The 9,718-nt window shown below is 42.2% G+C and overlaps 1 pseudogene; it reads right to left on the bottom strand.

Annotated features, from left to right (window-relative positions):
• Window positions 1-4,619: 4,619 nt before the first annotated feature.
• Window positions 4,620-8,015, bottom strand: LOC104968976 (tubulin beta chain-like; annotated as a pseudogene).
• Window positions 8,016-9,718: the final 1,703 nt, after the last annotated feature.

The raw sequence follows: 9,718 nt of genomic DNA, 5'->3' as shown, positions 1-9,718 counted from the left end.
TTCTAAACAGTGCCAATTTATAATATTTTAGGGTGATGGCAAACCAACCAGTCTTAATAATTCATAATAAGTCCAGCTTATCCAAGTAAACCTCATTTTAGCATGATGATATTCTACCTTTAGTAAACACCTTCCATGGCTTCTTCCATCTTTCCATCTTCAAATATTTATTAAGCCTGCAATTTGCTAATGATAGAAAGATACAACATGTGCTAATGATATAAATGTAGTGTTTCTCAGTACTTGATATGCCCTACTATACATTATCCGTCTTTTAGAGATCACCTAATTTTCTCATTCCTAAGACATTTTCGAAAAAAGAAATGGTGGCTTTGGCTATATGACAGCAGTAGAATTGTACAGCATACAAACTATGTTAGTATATATTATCCTAGCAGTTTTTAAAGCTCTAAGAGTGTTAGAACTATTGCATCTCTATAGCCTTTAATGTTATGGTATGAAGATCAGCTGAACTAAATCCATCTGACTAAATGGCATAGTTACATACAATTCTACCTTGAAATAAAGAAACTCCATATATGTAAAAATATATTTAAATAAAATGTATGTATTTTACATAAAACACTGCTGCTTAAAAAGATAAGTAACCCAGTGGCAGACCCATGCCCAGGGAGGGTCAGAATTGTTCAGTTCAGAAGGTCTTAGAGGTTTTTTCCCCTTGTTTTATGGTTTTTTTTTTTTTTTTTTTTTAATACTTCAATTCCCACTTATTTTTGGCTCTTAGGGCAATGTCATCTTTTCAATATGAAAAAAAAAAAAGCAGCAAGTTCAACACAAAGTAGAAACTGAAATGTAGAATAGGACAAAACCAAGAGTAGGGGTGAAAAGTCAATGGCAAAGGTAAGAGATGAGATGTTGCCAAAAGATAGGGGGTGTCCTGTCCCCTCTCTGGGAAATGACATTTCAGTTCGGTTCGGTTGCTAAGTCATGTATGACTCTTTGTGACCCCATGGGCTGCAGCATGCCCAGCTTCCCTGTCCGTCATCAACTCCTGGAGCTTGCTCAAACTCATGTCCATCAGGTTGGTGATGCCATCCAACCATCTCATCCTCTGTCATCCCCTTCTCCTCCTGCCCTCAATCTTTTCCAGCATCAGGGTCTTTTCAAACGAGTCAGTTTTTTGCATCAGGTAGCCAAACTATTGAAACTTCAGCTTCAGCATCAGGCCTTCTAGTGAATATTCAGGATTGATTTCCTTTGGATTGACTGTTTTGATCGCCTTGCAATCCAAGGGACTCTCAAGAGTCTTCTCCAACACCACAGTTCAAAAGCATCAATTCTTTGGTGTTCAGCTGTGTTTATGGTTCAACTCTCACATCCATACATGACTACTGGAAAAACCATAGCTTTGACTAGATGGACCTTTGTTGGCAAAGTATTGTCTCTGCTTTTTAATATGCTGTCTAGGTTGGTCATAGCTTTTATTCCAAGGAGCAAGCATCTTTTAATTTTAGTCACATCTGCAGTGATTTTGGAGCCCAAGAAAATAAAGTATGTCACTGTTTCCATTGTTTCTCCATCTATTTGCCTTGCAGTGATGGGACCAGATGCCATGATCTTAGTTTTTTGAGACCATTGAGACATTTAGGTGGTACCATATACGTTTCCATATCCATTCTTTTCTGTAAGTAAAGATAGGGTTGGGGAGGGGCTTTCTGGAGACTTAGGAACTAAGGCTAGTTTCTCTCTTGTTCCTCTTGACCCCCTTTTCTGACTAGGAGAAAGAAAGGAGTCCAACATTGGGAAGGAGGTTCAGTGGAAGAGGGAAGGATCTTACTTGATAGAATGGGGCCAGACACTTGCAAAGGAAATATCCCAGGAGAGAGCTTTCAGGGAGACTGAAAATGGAGATAATACTGTCCACACCTCCCCAGAAACTGAGAGAGGAGCAGGGAGCTAGATATCTGAAAGCTAGTGCTTTAACTGCCTGGATGCCCTTTTCCAAAACACTACCCCTTCCATGAATTGCAGCACGCCAGGCCTCCCTGTCCATCACTAACTCCCGGAGTTCACTCAAACTTACGTCCATTGAGTCGGTGATGCCATCTAGCCATCTCATCCTCTGTCGTCCCCTTTTCCTCCTGCCCCCAATCCCTCCCAGCGTCAGAGTCTTTTCCAATGAGTCAACTCTTTGCAGGAGGTGGCCAAAATACTGGAGTTTCAGCTTTAGCATCATTCCTTCCAAAGAACACCTAGGACTGATCTCCATTAGAATGGAGTGGTTGGATCTCCTCGCAGTCCAAGGGACTCTCAAGAGTCTTCTCCAACACCACAGTTCAAAAGCATCAATTCTTTAGTGCTCAGCTTTCTTCACAGTCCAACTCTCACATTCATACATGGCCACTGGAAAAACCATAGCCTTGACTAGACAGACCTTTGTTGGCAAAGTAATGTCTCTGCTTTTGAATATGCTATTGGTCATAACTTTATGGTTGGTCATAACTTTCCTTCCAAGGAGTCAGCGTCTTTTAATTTCATGGCTGCAATCACCATCTGCAGTGATTTTGGAGCCCTAAAAAATAAAGTCTGACACTGTTTCCACTGTTTCCCCATCTATTTGCCATGAAGTGATGGGACCAGATGCCATGATCTTAGTTTTCTGAATGTTGAGCTTTAAGCTAACTTTTTCACTCTCCTCTTTCACTTTCATCAAGAGGCTTTTTAGTTCCTCTTCACTTTCTGCCATAAGGGTGGTATCATCTGCATATCTGAGGTTTTTGATATTTCTCCCAGCAATCTTGATTCCAGCTTGTGTTTCTTCCAGTCCAGCCTTTCTCATGATGTACTCTGCATATAAGTTAAATAAGCAGGGTGACAATGTACAGCCTTAACATACTCCTTTTCCTATTTGGAACCAGTCTGTTGTTCCATGTCCAGTTCTAACTGTTGCTTCCTGATCTGCATATAGGTTTCTCAAGAGGCAGGTCAGGTGGTCTTGTATTCCCATCTCTTTCAGAATTTTCCACAGTTTATTGTGATCCATACAGTCAAAGGCTTTGGCATAGTCAATAAAGTAGATATAGATGTTTTTCTGGAACTCTCTTGCTTTTTCCATGATCCAGCAGATGTTGGCAATTTGATCTCTGGTTCCTCTGCCTTTTCTAAAAGCAGCTTGAACATCTTGAAGTTCATGGTTAATATATTGCTGAAACCTGGCTTGGAGAATTTTGCACATTCCTTTACCAGCATGTGAGATGAGTGTAATTGTGTGGTAGTTTGAGCATTCTTTGGCATTGCCTTTCTTTGGGATTGGAATGAAAACTGACCTTTTCCAGTTCTGTGGCCGCTGCTGAGTTTTCCAAATTTGCTGACATATTGAGTGCAGCACTTTCACAGCATCATCTTTCAGGATTTGAAATAGCTCAACTGGAATTCTATCATATCCACTAACTTTATTCATAGTGATGCTTTCTAAGGCCCACTTGACTTCATATTCCAGGATGTCTGGCTCTAGGTGAGTGATCACACCATCATGATTATCTGGGTTGTGAAGATCTTTTTTGTACAGTTCTTCTGTGTATTCTTGCCACCTCTTCTTAATATCTTCTGCTTCTGTTAGGTCCATACCATTTCTGTCCTTTATCGAGCCCATCTTTGCATGAAATGTTCCCTTGGTATCTCTAATTTTCTTGAAGAGATCTCTAGTCTTTCCCATTTTGTTGTTTTCCTCTATTTCTTTGCATTGATCACTGAGGAAGGCTTTTTTTTTTATCTCTTTTTGCTATTCTTTGGAACTCTGCATTCAGATGCTTATATCTTTCATTTTCTCCTTTGCTTTTTGCTTCTCTTCTTTTCAAAGCTATTTGTAATGCCTCCTCAGACAGCCATTTTGCTTTTTTGCATTTCTTTTCCATGGGGATGGTCTTGATCCCTGTCTCCTGTACAATGTCACAAACCTCAGTCCATAGTTCATCAGGCACTCTATCTATCAGATCTAGTCCCTTAAACCTATTTCTCACTTCCACTGTATAATCACAAGGGATTTGATTTAGGTCATACCTGAATGGTCTAGTGGTTTTCCCTACTTTCTTCAATTTAAGTCTGAATTTGGCAATAAGGAGTTCATGGTCTGAGCCACAGTCAGCTCCCGGTGTTGTTTTTGTTGACTGTATAGAGCTTCTCCATCTTGGGCTGCAAAGAATATAATCAATCTGATTTTGGTGTTGACCATCTGGTGATGTTCATTTGTACTCCAGGAGTTGGTAATGGACAGGGAGGCCTGGCGTGCTGCAGTTCATGGGGTTGCAAAGAGTCGGACACAACTGAGTGACTGAGCTGAACTGAACTGAACCCCTTCCTTGGAGGGACTTGCACATGCTCCTTGGTTTCCTTTCTCCTGGTCTGCCACATGGCCTAAGATGGTGGTCATCTGTCCAGGTTTTTAGCACCCTGTTCTAAATGGGATTTGATGAGACCTAGCTTCTTGAGAGTAATCTCAGAGAGGGAATGTTAACTGGACATATGGGAGGAGTGGGCCCCTGAAGGAAATACAGGGTTACCCAGAATAGCATAAATCTAGGTTCCCCAGAGTGGAAAGAGAGAAACATTCAACAAACAATAAGTATTTATTGAGCACCTTATTATGTACCAGGTGCTGTGCTGGGCCACCCCCACCCTGGCTCACCCAAAACAAAAAACAAGATAGAGTCAGAAAACACAAATGCTGAGGGTGAGGAAAGGGCCAATTGAGGAAGAAAGCTGAGGGGACTGAGAAGCCTGAGATGATGGGGACTTGGCCTTAGGCCTTCTTTTTGGCCTCCTCACTCTAATCCTCCCCCTCTTCTGTGGTGGCATCCTGGTACTGCTGGTGTTTAGAGATGAGGTCGTTCATGTTGCTCTCAGCCTCAGTGAACTCCATCTTATCCATTCCCTCACCTGTGTACCAGTGGAGGAAGGCCTGTCTGTGGAACATGGCATTGAACTTCTCTGAGATGTGCTCAAAAGCTTCTGGATGGTCGTGCTGTTGCCAGTGAAGGTGACTACCATCTTGAGGCCATGGGATGGGATGTTGCAGATGGCCATCTTGACATTGTTGGGGATCCATTCCAAGAAGTAGCTTCTGACTTTGTTCTGTACGTTGAACATCTGCTCATCCACCTCCTTCATGGATATTAGCCCACAGAAGATAGCATACACCATGAGGTACTGAAAGGTTGTTGCTGAACCATGAAAGATGCTGGGATTCTTGGCCTCCAGAGGAGAAGAATTCAACCCAGGGCCAGAGACTAGGCTTGGTAGCTCAGAGCTTTTGTGTAATAAAGTTTTATTAAAGTATAAAAGAGATAGAGAAAGCATCTGACATAGACATCAGAAGGTGGCAGATAGAGTACCCCCCGCTAGTCTTTAGCCAGATACTATATAGCTACTAGCAGTCTGCTAATTAAACAAAGGAAATGTCTCAAAACTCAGAATGGCACCAGGTGAGTCATCCCGGGCCATAAAACAATTGACATGAGTCTTGAAGAAAGGCAGATTTCCATACAAATATATAGTTTCATTAACTTAGATTAGGAGAATAATGTATGAGCATAACATACTGGTTTGTCAAGTTGGTTCTGAGCCTTTAGGCGAACCCACTTGAAGACAGAGTCTAGGGTACATTAACATAGCTTAAGACAAACATTTCCATAAGGAAAATGCATTGGTCAGCTCAAGGTTTGAGAAGTGTTAAGTGGAACCGGGTGTCATTATGGCAACACAAAGTTTTAAGAGAAACCTCTTTGTATAGAGAAGGGGAAAAAATATAACACTAGTTTGTTTCCTCCTGCCGCTTAAGAGAGAGATAAAAAATGTCTGATACTTGCAGCCTGTGTCCTCCATTTGGGGACCCCTGGCCTTCCTGCCTTTTACCCGCTCAGTACCGGCCATGGTGGGGGTGACAGGCAGCCGTCATGTTCTTGGCATTGAAGACCAGCTGGATGAGCTTGGGCCCACTGAGCGCCTGATACTGCTGGCTTCCATGACTGGTCAGAGGGGCAAATCCAGGCATGAAGAAGTGGAGACATGGGAAGGGCACCATGTTGACTGCCAGGTTGTGGAGGTTGGCACCGAGCTGGCCAAGGGAGCAGAGGCAGGTAGTGACATCACTCATGGAGGCTGGAAGGAGGTGGTTCAGGTCCCTGTGGGTTGGCAAGGTCAGCTTGAGGGTGTGGAAGCAGATATTGTAAAGGGCCTCATTGTCAGTAGATCTATCTCATCAGTGTTTTCCAGTAGCTGATGGGTGGTGTTGTAGGACTCAACCACAGTGCCAGACACTGGCTTGAGGGCACCTCACTGAGGGTGTTCATGATGTTGGCCCCCTCTGTATCATGGCCCTTTGCCGGGAGCCGGCATATTGCATATTGAGTGCATATTGCATATTGCATATTGAGTGCAGCACTTCCCACAGCATCATCTTTCAGGATCTGGAATAGCTCAACTGGAATTCTATCACTGCCAGGAGCCAGCATGAGGAACTCCGCCCATGACAAAGGTCATGAGGAAGGAGGCTCGGCATACGCAAAGGCGGGATCGAGCCTCAGGAGTCCCGCTGGAAATTCTCGAGCATCTACCCCCAAAACCAGAGTCTGCCTACTTTCTGCTTTGTGCTTTCACCTACACCTCTGACTTAATGGGGGGCTGTCCCCCACTACCTCTCTCTGAAAAAAGAGTTAGCTTACAGCTCCAGTTAATAATTCCTGGGTGTGACAGTGTTTAACCTACAAACTCCTTTGGAAATCCTCTAACCTGCCTGAATAGGTTTTTCCGGCCACATGTGATTGTTCAGAGCCTCCCAACTGTGAGAGGCAGGAGATGTTCTAAACTGTCTACACACAGATTCCTTTGAGTAGTTAAAAGATTGATTAGAAATTGTATTGGTGAAGGGTTTTTCATTTATTGGGCCAATGTTTGTTGCTAAGTCTCCATACCCCTTACCTACTGTGTCCTTGGCAGTGTATTGATTGATATAATGGGTGTATAGAAATGTAAGTAGTAGCCTCAATGTTTGTAACCTTGGACCCTTGAGTTAATTCTTTTCTTGATTGAGCCCACCTCACCTTTGCCCTATAGGAATGCAGCTTTGTCTAATGCTTTTTTGGAGGCTGGTGCCTGACTTTGGAATAATCACCTTTAGAGAAAGAAAAGTTTCTTAAAATGTTAACAGGCCTCCTGGCCAGAAGATGATGTAATTCACCTGAACTTTTGCATATGATAAGTTTGAAAGCCTGGCTTTGATTAGGACCAGGAACTGCTGTCCTTGCATGACTCCACTCCTTCCCCCATTATCCTCTATGCACAACTTAAGGTATAAAAACTACTTTGGAAAATAAAGTGCGGGCCTTGTTCACCAAAACTTGGTCTCCCCATGTCGTTCTCTCTCCCAAATTCTGGCTGAGTCTCCATCTGGAGTGCGGAACCCGCCATGCTTGCTAATTATGCCTGGGCTTCTAAGATCCGACCGGGGAGGCCTCAGTGTCTCCTCTCCTTCAGGAGAACGGAAGGACGCCTGCAGCCTACATAAGTGGTGCAAACTTCTTGTCTTGAAGTTTTATTGGTCTCCCGTGTAAACCAAGCTACTCAGCCTCTTTTCTCCACTGAATTTTCCTACTGAGCTATCCTCATCCTATTACTGTTTATATCTTTGATAAAATATTTAAATAAATAGGTCGCTGACGCCATCCCCGCTTCGAATACCCTGGATCAGCTGGGGCTGGTCCCTGGCAGCCCTTGCCTCAGTTGTTGCCTGCCCCAGACTGACCAAAAACAAATCACCTGGTCTGATGATCTGACCAAAAGGACTTGAGAGAACAGAGCCCATGCTCCTGGGTTCTAGATCCAAAAAGATAGCATGAGGGACATATTTGCCTTCTGTGTCTTCATTGTATTTGGTACATGGAAATGCGGTCTGGCTCCATGATATGGGTGTGGGTCAGGCTGATGCCATGTTCATCACTGATTACCTCCCAGAACCTGGCACTGGTCTGATTGGCTTGGATGTGCATGAGTTCCCTCATTGTTAAAATGTTTTCTGATCTTTTTATTGCCTCAAACTGTGTACGGGGCAAGGAAATATGTAATTAATTTTTCTCTGCTATCTGGTCACAGGCTGGAAGGATGGGACAGGCCCGGGGGGTTGGAGCAGCGAGATCCAAATGTGGCAGCAGGAAGGTTCTAAGAGAGCTGGGAGGCTTTTGATAAACACTAAGATTTTATTGATAATTTTGCCCATGTCATAACTCCCAGAGAGTTAATGTAGGGCTTTAAAAAATTTTTTTAAAAAACACAAAGGTATTCTCTATGTCATACTGTAAAGGTAGTTTGGCAACAATATTTATTTACCACTTAATTGACCAACTAGGTTTGTTCCAAGAGGATTTGGAAGCATTCCCCCCTTTCTTTTTTGTATGATGAAAGGGAAAAAAAAGTCATTCTGAATGTCACTGTAAATGTAAGTTACCCAGTTTAAAAATAATCAAGGAAAGAAGCAAACATGTTGAAGAGCACCTTGACTGTCTTGAATCACATTTCTAAGGGCACACACTGGTGAAAAGATTGCTTACGTTTCATGTTATTAGACTATGATGGGAAATAACCACTGAATTCTGACTGAGAGAAACCATCACAAGATGAACTGTTTTCCATATCAACCTGTCAACTCAAGCGTATATTATTTATCTCCTGGTTCTTCCTTTGGGAGGCCAAATGTGGGTGATTGTGAGTATAACATTGGAGGAGCCTTGGCTTCTTCTTACCTTTCAAGACTGAGCAGTTTCACTTTTTCTGCTGATTACGAGACACTTTCAAATAATTTTTGCATCTCTTTTCCAGATTTATTGGGATACAGTTGACATATACTATTGTGTAAGTTTAGGGTGTATGGCATAGTGATTTGATTATGTATACATTGTGAAATGTTTACCACCATAAGGTTAGTTAGCCCATCTGTCAACTCACATAGTTATAATTTTTGTGTGTGTGTAGTGAGAGCATTCAAGATCTACTCTCAGCAACTTTCAAGTATATAATACAGTATTGTTAACTATAGACACTATGCTGTATATTGCATTCCTAGGGTGTATTTGTCTTATAACTAGAAGTTTGTGCATTTTGACTGTCTTTACCCATTCTCAACCTGGTCCCCCACTCCCAGAAGCCACCAATCTATTCTCTGTTTCTATAAATATATATTTTTAGATTCTGCATACAAGTGATATCATACAATATTTGTCTTTCTCTGCCTGACTTATTTCACTGTGCATAGTATCCCAACTTTTGCTTCTATCGTTCATTTTTTTCTAATGAATACATGGATATTGTGGAAATAACATTTGAGATATTAATGTACTTTCTCTCTGATTCCTTTCCTAGGCAGTCAGCCTGTTATGTTGGATACTGAGAGGTGACTAAAAGGGGACATTAGGAGAAAAAAACCTGACTTGGAGATGCTTACAATAAAGCCAAGGAGAGTAGCTGAGGTCAATCACAATAGCCAAACTTAATTTTTAACACAACCAAGGAAAAGTAATTCTGAAAATTCAGATTTCTCCTTGCTATAGGTATGTCTCTCAGGAAGGATATACTGGGAACTTACAGCATATAGTAGGGCTGTGTTTGGTCTTGAAGTGTGTTGATTAAGTCCTTTTTCTTTCAACTCAGGTGTCCTTCAATAAGAGAGTGGCTTTCAGACCTGATGCTCTTCCTTCCCATTCTGTAATTT

This window comes from Bos taurus, chromosome 7 (genome assembly GCF_002263795.3).
Source record: "Bos taurus isolate L1 Dominette 01449 registration number 42190680 breed Hereford chromosome 7, ARS-UCD2.0, whole genome shotgun sequence".
Lineage (NCBI taxonomy): Eukaryota > Metazoa > Chordata > Mammalia > Artiodactyla > Bovidae > Bos > Bos taurus.
This window is presented reverse-complemented; position numbering and strand designations above follow the sequence as displayed.